A 17,154-nucleotide genomic window follows, 5' to 3' on the forward strand; every position below is an offset into this window, starting at 1 on the left:
TTTCACGAAAGTAAAAAATGAAAAATGAAAAGAGGCAGAATCAACAGGCCTATGATACCATCCTATTTATTATTATTATTATTATTATTATTATTATTATTATTATTATTATTATTATTATTATTATTATTATTAATGTACTTGAAAATGAAAAGAGGCAGAATCACATAGGCCCAGCCGTATCTCCAGAACATGTCAGGCTTATTATAGACCTATGGTAGGCCTACAGTATCATCCTATTTATTATCTACCTGACAGCCCAAAACACCTGGTGTGTAATGGCTGCATTTAGGCCTACGTTCTGGATTACAGATATTATGCATCGTCCCTTGAGGTGCCGGGCATTTACCAGTAGGCCGGGCGCTTATAGGCCTATCTCATCAAAAGCTAACTACTTAATTGCGACAGATAACGATTGGTCAGGTATTTAGCGGGAACGAAGGGGTTTGTTTATGTATATATTAAACAGAAATTCCTAAAAATGAATAAACTAGACCCCAAAAAAAATCAAATCAATTGAAAAACTAAAATCTGAGTTAACAAAAATATTTATAAAAAAAATTAGCACCAAAATATTAGGCCTAAAATCATATCAAGAATGGCGGTGCAAATTAGGCCTATGGGAAACGGCCCGTTAGAATGTAACAAAGATAATTTGTCATCATTAGTCGAAAGTTCGGTCCCGAGGGTAAACTGTTTTTTTGTCAAACAGGCAGAGATATTTAATGTGATTCCTGTTGAAAATTTTTATTATTACATTTGACTTAATCTTGTCATTCATTTATCTGTATCAGTTACATTCGAGTATTACCATTGCTTTTTATTTTAATTACTTTTTAAAGATCTATTATTTAATGTAACTCTTTGTCAAATTTATTACATTTGACTTAAAGTAATTCCTTTCTTTATATCAGTTACATTTGAATATTACCATTGCTTCTGATTTTAATTACTTTTTAAAGACCTATTATTTAATGCAACTCTTTTTAAAATTTATTACATTTGCCTTAATGTAATTTCTTTCTTTTAATATCAATTACATTTGAATATTACCATTGCTTTTTTATTTTAATTAATTTTCAAAGACCGATTACATCTGACCTAATGTAATTCTTTTTAAAGGTATTACATTTGATTTAATGTCATATGAGCGCTAAGTATGAACAATATGAACGCTAAAATGAACAATATGAATACGAAGTATGAACAAAATGAAAGCTAAAATGAACAAATTGAAAGCTAAAGTGAACAATATGAACGCTAAATATGAACACTAAGTATGACCAATATGAACGCTAAATATGAACACTAAGTATGACCAATATGAACGCTAATTATGAAAAAATGAACAATATATGAACAACATGAACACTAAGTATGAACAATATGAGAAACGCTATGCATGAACAATATGAGAACGCTATGTATGGACACGAGCGTGAGAAAGCGTGAAGTTGAAAGAGCCGTTATTGGAATTACAACGGGATTGCATTATATGAAATTACAGAGAGAGAGAGAGAGAGAGAGAGAGAGAGAGAGAGAGATTTATAACTGCCCATTCGTCCATTCAAAGGAAGGAAAAAAAAATACGTGGCACTAATCCGTTACAATATATAAAACCGTCTGGAAATAGCGACCAGAAAAAGGTCCTTTATCTCTCTCTCTCTCTCTCTCTCTCTCTCTCTCTCTCTCTCTCTCTCTCTCTCTCTCTCTCTCTCTCTCAGCAGAAGGCGGAACCGGAACTAAACAGAAATTCCCAGGCAAGTCAGCCTAATGGAACGAGATATAATAATAATAATAATAATAATAATAATAATAATAATAATAATAATAATAATAATAATTGTGACGTCACGGCATCCCCATTGTCTAAAAGGACCTCCCTTACCAATACCACCCCCAAAAGACATTCTGAATAAAATCAAAATAAATTAAAAAAAAATAAAATAAATGATTTTTCGGTATCCATAAGAAAGTCGTGACCAATCCGTTACACGGAGTGGTTCCACGAAGAAGGAAAATGCGGGGTGGGAGTTTCTGTCATGGGTAATTCCATCAAGACTGTGGTCTCCTTGACTATACAACACTCATTAGTTAAGCGCTGAAAACTCAGATAGTAAAAAGACATTTATAATCCAAGTGCCTGGATGAGGATGGTAACTACCCTCTTTCCAGAATTCTCAGAGAATTTTGTACTGTATAGCATTTACCAGTAAAGTGCCGAAGCCGTATAGACTATAAAGACATTTGTAACCCAAGTGCCTGGTTGAGGATGGTAATTACCCTCTTTCCAGTGTCCCCAGAGACTTTTGTAGGTAAATCAATTAATAATTTTTAGCTTCTTGGTAATTATAACCTTTCTGTAGCGCCTGATTGGTGTCCTTGTCTCCACAACACTTGCTAGTCAAGTGTACAAGCCATGTAGAGTAGGCAGCTGTTCCTCTTCAAGAGCCAGTATGAGGATGGTGACTAACCTCTTTCCGGGCAATGCCAATATACATAAAATAAAACAATTCCCAATCATTACAGGTAATCCTTCTCTGTATAATATTTATATGTCATCAGCGGCTTTCTGACTTCAGAAAACCTGCAAAAGCTATTAGGGGCGAACATCAAATAGCCAATATACATATAAATAGCCTGTAATAGCCCGAAGGCTATTAGACACCCACAAAATTATTTTGAGTTAACAACTGGAGTAACATGTCCGTGAGCTGTTTATGTTAAATTGTGTTATATTCCTTTTAACCCACACGCTTTTTTTTTGTGGCGAGGGGGGAGATGGGGGTGGGGGGAGTGATTACAAGGGCAGCAGTTAAATAGGTGATGCGCTTTTGAAATTATATATATATATATATATATATATATATATATATATATATATATATATATACATGTATATATATTATACACACATACACAAATACATACACACACACACACAATACCTAATTTTGGGTAGGGCAGCAACGCAGTCACCATCATAATAATTCTTCCATCCGACTCATTATCAGTGATTTATCGTGGAAAGTCACGAACAGATTCCCTGTTTTGTTCGGGAGGCCAAAACACAGCAAAACGCAGCAATAATGAGAGACCTCATTATGGAAATGAACGTGACTTCTGTGGGACGCAAGGAAACAATGACATTTGTCGCGAAAAATAATGATTCGTGTATGTATATATACACATATATATATATATATAAATACATATGTGTATATGTACGTATGAACATACACACACACGTTTATCATGACACGAGAAGAAATTAGAGACCTCATTATGAAACCTCATTATGAGGATGAACGCGACTTCTGTGGGATACAAGCAAACAATGACATTTGTCAAAAAATAATGACAAATAATGATATCATATATATATATATATATATATATATATATATATATATATATATATATATATATATATATATACATATACATATGTGTGCATATGTATGAACATACACACACGTTTACCATAACACGAGAAGAAATGACGCACAGGCCACGGTATATCACAGGAAGAAATATCGATCACAAAAACGATCATAATTCGTCCAAAGTAAAACACTAAGGTTTACCGATGACTAACCTAACTACCACCTTAATAAGTAGAGCAACAAACACTGAAATCTTTCACCTTCCTTACTGGATCAAGCAGCAGGCCTTATGCCAGCCACGTAAGCAGTTCCACAGCGGAATTAGGGAGCGAGGGGATTACCGAAACTTCCTCAGTCGGTGCGAAGTACTTTCCCGTACGGCCGATAACGCGTACTGTCCCAGGTCTTGTCTCGTTCACAAACCCACACACACAAACGGACAAGCGTATGTGCTCACAGAACCGGTACGTTCCGCATAAACACACGGAGCAGAGGAACACCTGGGAGAGTTTCACCTCACTGCGCAGGTGCGCAGGTGACGTGCTACGTATTTACAAAACGAAGCGAATGTTTTCCAACATTGGGCGCGCCCGGCACCGCTATCGCTCGGAAGTGAATATCGGTAATGATACCTGTTTTTTTTTTTTCTCGCAAAAAATTTAGCAAAAAAAAAAGTAAAATATGCGCCGAAGTTTCTTCGGCGCAATCAAGTTTTCTGTACAGCCGCTACGGCGTATAATCAAGGCCACCGAAAATAGATCTATCTTTCGGCGGTCTCAGTGTAATGCTTTATGAGCTAAAGCCCATGAAACTTTAACCACGGCCCGGTGGTGGCCTGGCCTATTACGCTGCCAGAGGCGCGATTATGGCTAAATTCAAACTTTAAATAAAATAAAAACTACTGAGGCTAGAGGGCTGCAATTTGGTAAGTTTGATGATTGGAGGATGGATGATTAGCATACCAATTTGCAGCCCTCTAGCCTCAGTAGTTTTCAAGATCTGAGGGCGGACAGAAAAAGTGCGGACAGAATAAAGTGCTGACGGACAGACAAGGCCGGCACAATAGTTTTTTACAGAAAACTAAAAAAAAAAAAAGAACACTCTATTGTCGAGTGACTTTGGCCCGGGCAAGATCTGGGTCGAATCATCTGGCCGGCATCATTGTCACGTTGCTTCTCTTGCAGTGATTTCTAAGGAAGTCGCGCAATTGGAACTTCAGAAGTTCAAGCGAAGATGGAAAGCATTGCTGCCCTAATATTATCCTCCATTCATTTTAATGCATTTTAATCTGTTTGTCAATTTATTTTTTCTTTTTTCATAAGTGGGATCTCTTCTCTTCTCTCTGTATTCCACTTTATTTCCTCTTACTTCTTCGTAATGAACACCATAATATTCTTTGGAAGCTTCTTGAATTTCAAGTTAGTGGCTCCTTTGGTGGGATTGTTCCATATCAGTAGGGTTCATCTTCTGAACAATAATAATAATAATAATAATAATAATAATAATAATAATAATAATAATAATAATAATAATAATAATGACTGAAAGTGCAGTGGCCAAATGTGTTGTAATATTTCCGGGTAGAAAGCTTACCGAACTATAATCTCTAACATGAAGCGTTCACTGACCTCTCATCAGTATGATTTTCACGTGAACACAAAGGTAACTTGGATAAAAAAAAAAAAAAAAACTTACACATCCCTTCCCCCCACCCTGCTCTCTCTCTCTCTCTCTCTCTCTCTCTCTCTCTCTCTCTCTCTCTCTCTCTGAGTACTTTTACTGAGGAAAATATGTTTACAAAGTTTGCCTCTCTCTCTCTCTCTCTCTCTTTCTCTCTCTCTCAGAGTACATTTATTGAGGAAAATATGTTCACAAAGTGTGCCCCTCTCTCTCTCTCTCTCTCTCTCTCTCTCTCTCTCTCTCTCTCTCTCTCTCTCTCTCTCTCTCTCTCTCTGAGTACATTTATTGAGGAAAATATGTTCACAAAGTGTGTCCTCTCTCTCTCTCTCTCTCTCTCTCTCTCTCTCTCTCTCTCACGAAAAAAATACACAACAGCGTGTGCACACATGCATACACACACACACAGAGCAGAGTTTTTCAAACGAACAAAAATACACACACAAACACACATGCACATACACATACTGAAAGCGAAGTATTTTCAAATAGATAAAAAAATTTCCTCATTAAGACAGACTTATTTCCATCATTTCAATTCCAATAAGAAACAAGTAAAAAGTGCGTCGAAGTTTCGTCGGCGCCATCGAGTTTTCCGTACATCCGCTACAGCGCATAATCAAGGCCACCGAAAATAGATCTATCTTTCGGTGGTCTCCGTATAATGCTGTATGAGCCGCGGCCCATGAAGCTTTCAGCAATGGCCCGGTGGTGGCCTTTCCTATATCGTTGCCAGAAGCACGATTATGGCTAACTTTAACCTTAAATAAAGTAAAAACTACTGAGGCTAGAGGGCTGCAATTTGGTATGTTTGATGACTGGAGGGTGGATGATCAACATACCAATTTGCAGCCCTCTAGCCTCAGTAGCTTCTAAGATCTGAGGGCGGACAGAAAAAGTGCGGACAGAAAAAGTGGGGACAGAAAAAGTGCGGACAGAAATAGTGCGGACAGAATAAAGTGCGGGCAGAAAAAGTGGGGACAGAAAAAGTGCAGACAGGGAAAAGTGTGGACAGAAAAAGTCCGGATAGACTAAAGTGTGGACAGAAAAGTGCGGACAGAATAAAGTGCGAACAGAATAAAGTGTGAACAGAATAAAGTGTGGACAGAAAAAGTGCAGACAGAATAAAGTGTGGACAGAAAAAGTGCAGACAGAAAAAGTGCGGACAGAATAAAGTGCAGACAGAAAAAAGTGCGGACAGAATAAAGTGCGGACAGAAAAAGTGCGGACAGAAGAAAGTGCGGACGGACGGACAAAGCCATCTCAATAGTTTTCTTTTACGGAAAACTAAAAACTGTAGCCCAAAACCTATAAAAAAAAAAAAAAAAAAAAACCCAACAACCAACAGATTTAAAGAGGAAAAAAGTTAAAATATAAAATATACCTCAGCAAAAGCGTTTGCGAGTTTCATTCGAGACTCTCCAAAGGGTAAAGGAATCTTTTCAAAAGACTTATATATTCATCGTCCTTAACTCCTCTCGCGCGTTGTTGGAATCAAGTGGTATCGGCCCGCGTGACGTCACTGCAGCCTCGGCCTACCCATTATATAAAGGCTCGCTTGTGCGCATGCGGGCTTCTATTTTCGCCGGATAGAATTGGGACGAAGCGGGTTGAAAAATTCGCCAGTTGATACTGTGGGGGTGACAAAGAGATGCGTTTGAATGGGGATTCCGTTTTTTGTAGATGCGTTTTTTTTTTTTTTTATCTCGGTAAGAATGCTTGTGTGTGTGTGTGTGTGTGTGAATGATTTTTGTGTTTGTAGCAAGAAAAATGTGGTCAGTTTAGTTGTGTTTATGTTTATAAATACGCTATGGGCAAGGAATAATATCACTGACAAATTCTTTAAAAAATGTTGTATTTGTAGCAAAAAAATTCTGTCAATGTTCCTGTCTCGTTTATGTTTACAAATACACTATGGACAAGGAATATTCTGACGGTCAAATTCTTCAATTATATTGTGTTTGTAGCAATAAAATGCTGTCAATGTTCCTGTTTTGTTTATGTTTACAAATACACTATGGACGAGGAATAATATGACTGGCAAACTCTTCAATTATTTTGTATTTGTAGCAAAAAAATTTCTGTCAATGTTCCTGTCTCGTTTATGTTTACAAATACAATTTGGTCTTGGAATATTCTGACGGTCAAATTCTTGAAAGGATTTTGTGTTTGTAGCAAAAAAATACCTTCAATTTATTTGTCGTGTTTTTATTAATAAAAACACAAAGAAAATTTTAACTGCTAATTCTACTGAATGATTATTTGTTTATAAGTAACAAAACATCCGGTCAATGCAGTCAACGTGTTTACAAATACACTATGGACAAGGAAAATAATGACGGACAAATTCATAAATTGTAAAAGTGAGTTTGAAAACACACTAAAAGGAAATCTTACGAATGTACTTTGATGAATACAACTTGTCAGTGCAGTTTCATTGTTTATAAAATCGACTAACCCACTCTAGGTATTGAAAAGAACTTTAATAAAGAATAAGGCATGAAAATATCAAAGTAAAAATGCGCATGAGCAAATATATTCAGGAAATGCAATTAGCAAAAAACTGAACGTTGTAAATCATCTTCGTTAAGCCTTCACTAGAATCAGTGGGAAATGGACCCAACCTCGCCCCAAAAAATTTCACCAGACGTAATTTTGAAGTTCCTAATGTCTCGCAGGTGTTTGAACAGGTGTTAGTAAAAAGCACCTGCACTAACGAGGTGGGCAATTTGCCTTGGTAAAATATTTCACTGCAATAAAATGCTTTCAAGGCTGCAAACCTCCGCCAAGTCAGAGCACTCCAGTGGCATAGGATTTAAAGGGATCACTTAGTTAGACCCGGATCTTCCCCAAAATCTAAATATAAGTCGGCAGCAACGAGGACCACCTATGGTCAAAGTTTCGTGAGAATCCGTGCACACATTTTTGGGTAATAATATTGAAAAGTAATACCCTAGATTTCATGCGATGGTAAAAATAAGATTTTTACGCAATTCTTGGTTGCCAATTCTGTCTTTCATTTACGGTTCTCTACCAGGCGTGTCGAGCAGTTGAGACAGGGAATCAACTGCCTGTCTGTTGAAAATTCTGTACTCAACAGGCCAACCAGTTAGGACAGGGAATCAATTGCATGTCTGTTGAAAGTTCTGTACTAGACAGGTGAACCAGTTTGGACAGGGGGATTAATTGCCTGTCTGTTGAAAGTTCAGAGCTAGACAGGTCAATCAGGTAGGACAGGGAATTAACTGCCTGTCTGTTGAGAGTTCAGTACTAGACATGTCAAACAGTTAGGACAGGGAATCAATTGCCTGTCTGTTGAAAGTTCTGTACCAGACAGGTCAAACCAGTTTTAGGACAGGTAATTTTTGTCTGTCTGTCTGCTGCAAGATCTTTACTAGACAGGTCAAACAAGTTATAGACAGGGAATGAATTGTAGTCTGTTGAAAGTTCTGTACTAGACAGGTCAAACCAGTTTTAGGATAGGTAGTTTTTGTCTGTCTGTCCGTTGCAAGTTCTGTACTAGACAGGTCAACCAGTCAGGACAGGGAATCAATTGACTGTTGCAAGTTCTTTACTAAATAGGAAACTAGTTGGGACAGGGAATTGACTGTCTGTCTACTGCAAGTTCCTTGCTTGACAGATCAGAAGTTTAGACAGGTAACTGGCTACTTGTCTGTTGCTAGTCCTTCACTACACAGATCAGCCAGTTAAGACAGTGAATCTCAAAGTCTTTACCAATAGATAACCCAGTTGAGACAGAGAATTTCCTGTCTATCCATCAGACATATCAACAACCAATTAGGACTGGGAATTTACTGTCTTTTCTTGCAAATTTCTTACCAGTTAGTTAGGACCAGGTTCTTCACCAGACAGATTAGCCAGTTAAAACAGGGAACTACCTGTTCTTCTGTCCATTGTTCTTCGTCAAGGACAGACGAACAAGAACAGGGGAGCGGTACTTCATTCTTTTTAACCAAGGGTCCGCCCACCTTTAAGTCTCCAAAGAAATTAATCTAAAGGAACACATTTAGCAGTGCAGAATTTTCTCTCAAAATTTAGTCAGTGGTAGCTAGGTACCAGGCACAACTTTGATTCAATTTTCGCAAAATTCCACTCGTGGGTTATTTGCGTAATCTACTGACAAGCGGAAACTAAAGTATAGCAACCTTATCTGATGTTTGCTTACCGGTGAATGATAATTTGAAAACAATATTACCAGATTAGAATATAAAAAATATAAATGTCTTTCTGGGTTTTCCAGTCCTCCAGAAATAGACTTTTAACCTAGTTAAATTTAACCGGTTAATATTGCCTGTAAAAGAAAACTATTGTGACGGCTTTGTCTGTCCGTCAGCACTTTTTCTGTCCGCCCTCAGATCTTAAAAATACTGAGGCTAGAGGGCTACAAATTGGCATGTTGATCATCCACCCTCCAATCATCAAACATACCAAATTGCAGCCCTCTAGCCTCAGTAGTTTTTATTTTATTTAAGGTTAAAGTTATCCATAATCATGCTTCTGGCAACGATATAGGATAGGCCACTACCGGGCCGTGGTTACAGTTTCACGGGCCGCGGCTCACACAGCATTACACGGAGACCACCGACAGACAGATCTGTTTTCGGTGGCCTTGATGATACGCTGTAGATACGCTGTAGCGGCTGTACAGAAAACTCGATTGCGCCGAGACACGTCGGCGCATTTTTTACTTTTTTTTTTCATTGACTGACAAACGAATATCAGGGCATAATTCACCATCTGAGTGATGGTGAATCACATACCCTGATATTTGTTCATCGGTGAATGACACATAAATAAAAGATGACCTTTCAATTAATTGAATTGAATTGAATACAGAATTTAGGCCACAGACCAATCACTGGGACCTCTGAGGTCATCCAGCGCTGAAACGGAAAACTGACAGCAAGAGGCCTGAAAGGTGTAACAGGAGGAAGGTGGACGAAAGAGAATATGAACGGAGGTACAGGAAAGGGAACAATATTAACCAAATATATTCAGCAAAATTCACATCATCTTCCTCGAATTCCCAGCTCTGACGAAGTCCCAACTGACGTCCGACGGACAACAGACAACGGACAAAGACAAAAGGCGGGTCGCCCGGACGCGAAATCGATACCTTTGAGTGACCTTCGCCAAAGTCTGATGAGGTCACACAACGTGGTGACATCTACTGCAAGCAATATGACCTTGGGTACATGACTCGAGTTGTTAATGACACCTATAACTCGCTCACGCTTTTTGTGGAGCGCGACAGTAATGCCTTAACTTCTTAACCAATCCCCCACAGAGGCACCTGTCTATTTGTGAAGATAGATAGATAGATAGATAGATAGATAGATAGATAGGTAGATAGATGAATAAATGAAAAATAAAAAATAAACAAAATAGATCAATAAAAATATAAATAAAAAAATAAATAAACATATAAATATATAAAGAAAATTGGATGAAGGTCTGTTATTTTGCTGTCAGTGGGTGAGGGGTATATGCTGGCATAAGGCCTGGTTAACGATTTAGTTTTGATTGTCCATTTAACGTAAAGATTTCTCTAATGCTGACGATGGCTAATGAAGAAGCTGCTTGGATTAATAATAATTTTTCTTTGCCAGTATTATTTATTATTATTAATTATTATTATTATTATTATTATTATTATTATTATTATTATTATTATTATTATTATTATTATTATTAACCTAATGTAACCTTTTACTATAAAAGATATATTATAAATATAATGGATCAATATTTTTTCTTTGTCATTATTATTATTATTATTATAATATTATTATTATTATTATTATTATTATTATTATTATTATTATTATTATTATTATTATTATTATTATTATGTAACCTTTGCCATAAAAGATGTATTATAAAAAAATATTTTGGATCAACAATTTTTCATTGCCAATATACAAAAAACTGTATATAGGATTAATAATTTCTATTTGGCAACAGGCAACCAAATCTGCTCCGTATCTACAGACACTAAATGACCATTCTAGAGAAATGCTTTGCGACACCAAGAGATACTAAATGATTTTGTAGAGCACGCCATATTGATTTAAAAAAAAAATAAATAAACTCTGGAGCAATCATTTGCAATATCCATGGAAACTCGACAAACATCGTACAAACACCGAGAAGTGACTGTTTTTAATAGGATTCTCTTGGTCAGTCATTTGGGATGACAAATGGTTTGAATCACGCCTCATTGTTGCCCATGAACGTGAGTTTCTTTTAGAAGCAAGCATTTTGATATATTTATTTATATATTTTTTTTTAATGAGTGATCTCTTCTTTCTAATAAACCTTAATATTCTTTGCATGCTTGAATTTCAAGTCAGTGGCCCCTGAATAATAATAATAATAATAATAATAATAATAATAATAATAATAATAATAATAATAATAATAATAATAATAATAAATAATAATGTGAATTTCAAGTCTATAGTCCCTGTGAATGTGGTTTGTCTTCTGAATGTGGTTTATCTTCTGAAAAATAATAATAATAATAATAATAATAATAATAATAATAATAATAATAATAATAATAATAATAATGTTTTGCCAATTACATTAGAAAAGAAAAATAAATTAGTACCCATAAGTCCTAACATATTTTTGTTATAGAATCCCACTGTCCTCAAGTACTACAGTGCTTTAAAACAATGAAATTCTACAACAAGAAAATACAAAAATTAATAACATTCAATTTTGCTCCAAATCACCGGACTCACCACAACCAAAAAACAGCCTCACGGTATTCCAAAATTTTGAGTCAACACACACAAAAAAAAAAAAAACTTTTAATTACACTGATTCAATAAAGCGCTTTATTTCACATCCGTATTGAGCGTGCACATGACGGCATTGCAAACCGGAACTAAAGCTTTTGTCTGCAAACGATCGTGGCTGAGATACTAAACAGGCCAGGGGTGTTATGCAATGCATCTCTTCCGCTGTTGTGGGGTTTATCACACAAGGCAGGATGCAGGGTTTTATGTTATGTTATGTTATGTTATACTTTATTTATATGTATGTATATATATATATATATATATATATATATATATATATATATATATATATATATATTTGTCTTTATGTGTATATTAATTTTTTTATTTGTGTCTGTTATTTAGGAATGTATAGGGTGTAATGTGTAATGCACTCCTTGTATTAATGTTATGATAAACAGGATGTGTAGTTTTATATATATATATATATATATATATATATATATATATATATATATATATATATATATATATATATATATATATATATTATAAAGGAATACATTACATCAATAAAGGAATACATTACACATTACACCCTATACGTTCCGAAATAACAGACACAAATAATCAATCAATCAATATACAATTGAAGACAAATATGTATTAGATTTTTACCAAACCAAATGGACATCACAAACTGACGAACAAAGCCTCCTAACCTGGCGTCACAATGACAATGGTCGACAACTATCGAATGAGTGGAAAACATTATCAGCCCAAACACAGACGACAACTGCTCTCTCTCTCTCTCTCTCTCTCTCTCTCTCTCTCTCTCTCTCTCTCTCTCTCTCTCTCTCTCTCCATTTGACTCGAATCAATACTCGACCAGTAGAGGGATTACACCAAGAGATTACTGGAGAAAAGGATCGGATTTGATAAGTGGATTACATTTATCAATCACTGTATTTTGGGCAGTACAGGATATGAGTATGAAGATGTAATTTTTGTCCCAGTGTCATCACAGGAGATATGTATTAAGATGTAATTTTTGTCCCGGTGTCATAACAATAATAAATGTGTGAAGATGTAATTTTTGTCTCAATGTCATTATGAATGTAATTTATGTCCCAAGGTCATTATAATGTGTAAAAGAATGTAATTTGTGTCCCCAATATCCTTATGATAAATGTGGAAAAAAACATAATTTGCGTTCCAATGTCATTATAATATTAGTGTAAAAGAATGTAATTTTTGTCCCAATGTCATTATAAGAAATGTGTGAAGATGTAATTTTTGTTCCAATGTCATTATAATAAATGTGTATGAATTACGGTAATTTTCGTCCCAATGTCATTATAGTAAATGTGTAAAAGGATGTAATTTTTGTCCCAATGTCATTACAATAAATGTGTATGAAGTAATTTTTGTCCCAGTGTCATAATAAATGTGTAAAAGAATGCAATTTCTGTCCTAATGTCATTATAAAAATGTGTATGTAGTAATTTTTGTCCCAATGTCATTATAATGAATGCGTAAAAGAATGCAACCTTTGTCCTAATGTCATTATAATAAATGTGTGAAGATGTAATTTTTTCTCAATGTCATTATAATAAATGTGTAAAAGAATGCAATTTTTGTCCCAATGTCATTACATGAAATATGAATGAAGATGTAATTATTTTCTCAGTGCCATTAGCCTACATCAGATATGTATTAAGATGTAATTTTTGTCCCAATATCATTACTGGTATAGTAACTTGAGTGATCTAAGAACACTTTTTAGCAACTTGGCTGGCATATGAGCACTTGACTACCAAAACTGACATTGCAACTTGTATGACCTAGATGCACTTTTAACACCTAAACAGAGCACTTGTCAACAACGCCAAAACAAGGCCAGTCAAATGATATACAACACTTGTGTGCCATTGCTGAATTGTAGCTTCAAAATGAAAGGAACATTTGATAACTAGGGCCAAACAATGGAAACACTTTTCTATGAACAAGAGAGAACGCTTCCTACAAACAAATGGAAACACTTGTCTATAAACGTGAAAAACCAACGACTGGAAGTGCTAAAATGGTGTACATAAAATGACAGATTGTGAATACTGATATTAACCATTTGACATCCGGGTTGTTAACGATAATCGCAATCAGCAACCGGATTGTGAATGATAATATGTAACCATTTAAAAACCGAATTGTTGATGATACTAATTAACAACCGTTTAAAACCAGATTGTGAATAATGATGTACAATTCAAAAACCAGATTGTTGAAACTAATATTGATCAGCAACCATTTAAAAACCAGATTGTGAATAATGATACACAATTCAAAAACCAGATTGTTATTAATAATATTAATCAGCAACCATTTAAAAACCGGATTGTGAAAAATGATACATAACCATTTAAAAACGTGATTGTTTAGTAAAAATAATAATCAACAACCATTTAAAAACTGACAGTCGTAATAATAATAATAATAATAATAATAATAAGAATAATAATAATAATAATGAATAATAATAATTTAATCAAACGATCATTTAAAACCAGATTAATGATAATTTTATAATGGTAATAATCAGTAATCATTTAAAACCAGTTTGTTAATGATAATAATTAGAATGGTACTAATCAGCAATTATTTAAAAACCAGATTAATAATAATAATAATAATAATAATAATAATAATTGTCACGCAGATAGTTTCCAAAACAAGATCATTGAGAATAATCATCAGCCCTTTAAAAACCAGATTATGAAGCAAAAGCTATTTAAAAACCAGATTTAATGATAGTAATCAGCTCCTATTTATAACTGGATTATCAAGAGATAATGCACACCATTTCCATACCAGGCCAATAATGAATAATCAGAAGCCATTTAAAAACCAGATTATTCATAATAATCAGCATCCATTTAAAAACCGGATTATGAATAATAATCACACATCATTTAGCCTATATAAACAGATTGTTAAAAGGTAATGCATGCCATTTCCATGCCAGGCCATTTGAAGAATAATCAGAAGCCATTTAAAAGCCCGATTATTAATAATGACCAGAAGCCATTTAAAAAGCAGATTATCAATGATAATCACCCGCCATTTATAAACAGATTATTAAAAGGTAATGCACGCCATTTCCAGACAAGGCCATTTGAAGAACAATCAGAGGCCATTTAAAAAACAGATTATCAATAATAATCAAGTCATTTAAAAATCAGATTATCAATAATAATCAGCAGCCATTTCAAAAACCAGATTATTCATAATAATCAGCTACTATTTAAAACCAGATTATTCATAATAATCAGCTACTATTTACAACCAGATTATTATTGAAGAATAACCAGTGGTCATTTAAAAACCAGATTATCATAATAATCAGCAGCCATTTAAAAATCAGATTATCAATAATGATCAATGCCATTTAAAAACCAGATTATTCATAATAATCAGCTGCTATTTAAAACCAGATTATTATTGAAGAATAATCAGAAGCCATTTAAAAACCAGATTATCAATAATATTCAGCAGGCATTTAAAAACCAGATTATCAAAATTTTTCACCAACCAATTATAAACAGATTATTGAAAGGTAAATGCACGCCATTTCCAGACAAGGCCATTTGAAGAATAATTAGAAGCCATTTAAAAACCAGATTATCAATAATAATTAGCAGCCATTTAAAAACTGGATTATCAGAATGATCAGCAGCCATTTAAAAACCAGATTATCAGTAATAATCACCCACCATCTAAAATCAGATTATTAAAAGATTTCCAGGCAAGGCCATTTGAAGAATAATCAGAACCCATTTAAAAACCAGGTTATCAATAATGACCAGCATTTCAAATACCGGGGAACAGTAGCTATTAATACGCACCATTTAACAGTCGATTTGTCCCTGAACGCTGTTTGCACTTATGAGAGGACATCTTCCTGGCTGCGTCCTTCCATAGAAAAAAAAAAAAATAAGCTGGCGGAACTCTCCACTTCCTTTCGTGTTTTAATCCTTCTTCGGAGCCTGGACACGTCGCAGAAGAAGTAGAAGAAGAAGGTGGTGGTGGTTGATGAAGCACAAACACAGATAGAAACGCTAGAACTCGCACACACTTGTACAAACACACACGCACAAACGAGTTGGTTTTTTTATGTATATTTTGATGTAGATTTCAAAGCCTCTCTCATTTCTTACTGGGGAATCTGTAAACGTTTGCGTCTCTCTCTCTCTCTTTCTCTGTCTCTCTCTCTATCTCTCCCTCGCTCGATTCCAGTATGGCACCACGACAAGGGGAGGAGGAGGAGGAGGAGGAGTTGGCTTCCTAGTTCCTACAGGAATTGCTACTACTGCTGGCGTGTTGGGGTCCTCCTCCTTCAGGCATGCGCGGTGGAGACGCGGCGCCAAAGGCTGGCCGGCTTCCTCCTGCAGGGGGGGCGTGGAACGAAGGAAGAGGCGTAGGGACCGAGGAAGGAAGGGTAAAGGATTTTCTCTCGACTGGCGACGGCGGCGCCGAGGGGACACGAGACGGCGAGTTTGGGACTAGTAGGAAGAAAGGAGGAACGCGACGACGAAGGTGCTCTCCTTTCGGGCGTCGAGAGCGCACTGACGACACCGAGTCTCCAACACCGCCATCTGATTCTGCGGTGCGACTCTGCCTCCCTCCCCCCGTATATCCCGGACCCCCATCAACCCCCCACCCCCATCCAAACTCCCAAAGGGCCTAGGGAGGGCCCCTACCCTACAACGGCCCTTCCATCGCCATGCTGCTATCTGCTGCACTACGAGTCTGATTTTCCTACCCCTGAAACTCAAACGCGGCCGCTTGCTTGTCGCCATCGCTGCCTGCTGCTACTATTGCTACTGCTACTGCTGCTTTTCCCTCTACTGCTTCGGCATTCCCTATTTCCCTTACTGCTGGTTTTCCAGCTGCTGGTGCTTTTAAAAGCAGTCCTTTGTCTGTCTTTTAAACGCTATCATCGTCATTACGACTGCTTTTCATTCTTCTTCTTCTTCTCCTGCTACTGCTTTTCCTCCTAGTGCTTCTTCTTCTTCTTCTTCTGCTACTTCCATACTCCTGCTTATCTTACTGCTACTACCACTGCTGCTTTTCAAAAGCAGTCGGTCGTATCTCTTTTATATGCTATCATCGTCATCATTCTCAGTGACGTCACGTCCAGTATGCCATAATGCCTGAGTGATGAACGTGTACCGCTAGACCAGGGACTCTTTCTGACGTACCGTCACCGTGTACCTGGACCGGATGTTGGACCATGACTGTGTACCTGTACCTGGAGCAAGAGT

General features: G+C 36.1%; 1 protein-coding gene across 10 annotated transcripts in view; it reads right to left on the bottom strand.

The window, feature by feature from the left end:
• Window positions 1-16,490, bottom strand: part of FucTA (glycoprotein 3-alpha-L-fucosyltransferase A) — a 102,509-nt gene extending 86,019 nt beyond the window's left edge. For 3 of the 10 annotated variants that reach the window (XM_067090178.1, XM_067090174.1, XM_067090166.1), the window contains exon 1: window positions 15,736-16,457. The gene's annotated coding sequence lies outside the window, so the exon portion shown is untranslated. Of the gene's footprint in view, window positions 1-3,646; window positions 3,924-15,735 lie in introns of those variants that run through there. The other 7 variants (XM_067090168.1, XM_067090173.1, XM_067090165.1 and 4 more) reach the window with 5 other exon arrangements.
• Window positions 16,491-17,154: the final 664 nt, after the last annotated feature.

This window comes from Macrobrachium rosenbergii, chromosome 47, assembly GCF_040412425.1.
Source record: "Macrobrachium rosenbergii isolate ZJJX-2024 chromosome 47, ASM4041242v1, whole genome shotgun sequence".
NCBI lineage: Eukaryota > Metazoa > Arthropoda > Malacostraca > Decapoda > Palaemonidae > Macrobrachium > Macrobrachium rosenbergii.